The sequence below is a fragment of the Crocuta crocuta genome, unplaced genomic scaffold, assembly GCF_008692635.1.
Source record: "Crocuta crocuta isolate KB4526 unplaced genomic scaffold, BGI_CrCroc_1.0 scaffold2088, whole genome shotgun sequence".
Taxonomy (NCBI): domain Eukaryota; kingdom Metazoa; phylum Chordata; class Mammalia; order Carnivora; family Hyaenidae; genus Crocuta; species Crocuta crocuta.
The window spans coordinates 139,192-139,490 of record NW_027527892.1 but is presented as its reverse complement, the minus strand read 5'-3'; the positions used below and the strand labels follow the sequence as shown (position 1 = coordinate 139,490).

Genomic DNA, 299 nt, shown 5'->3' with positions numbered 1-299 from the left:
TCCACAATACTATTATTCTACCTCAAGTTATTATAAGGGGAATTGTAAATATCAAATGTTCTGAGATGAAGAACGAACATATTTATAAAGAAAATCTATATATAAACATAACCCATTTTATCTTTAGCCAGTAATTTAATAAAACCATCAAAAGTAACCACTACTTATGATGTAAACAGATGAACTGAAATTTAGTGTGGAATGAATGCCCGACTCAACTTTTGCATCAAATCTTAGTGTATCAGGATGATACCATGGCAGAGGAGTTTCTGTCAATCATGGTGGTTACAGCGGTCACA

General features: G+C 32.4%; 1 protein-coding gene across 1 annotated transcript in view; it reads right to left on the bottom strand.

Moving 5' to 3' along the window:
• LOC144245678 (ubiquitin carboxyl-terminal hydrolase 9X-like) overlaps positions 1 to 299 on the bottom strand; it is a 137,960-nt gene that overhangs the window by 89,429 nt on the left and 48,232 nt on the right.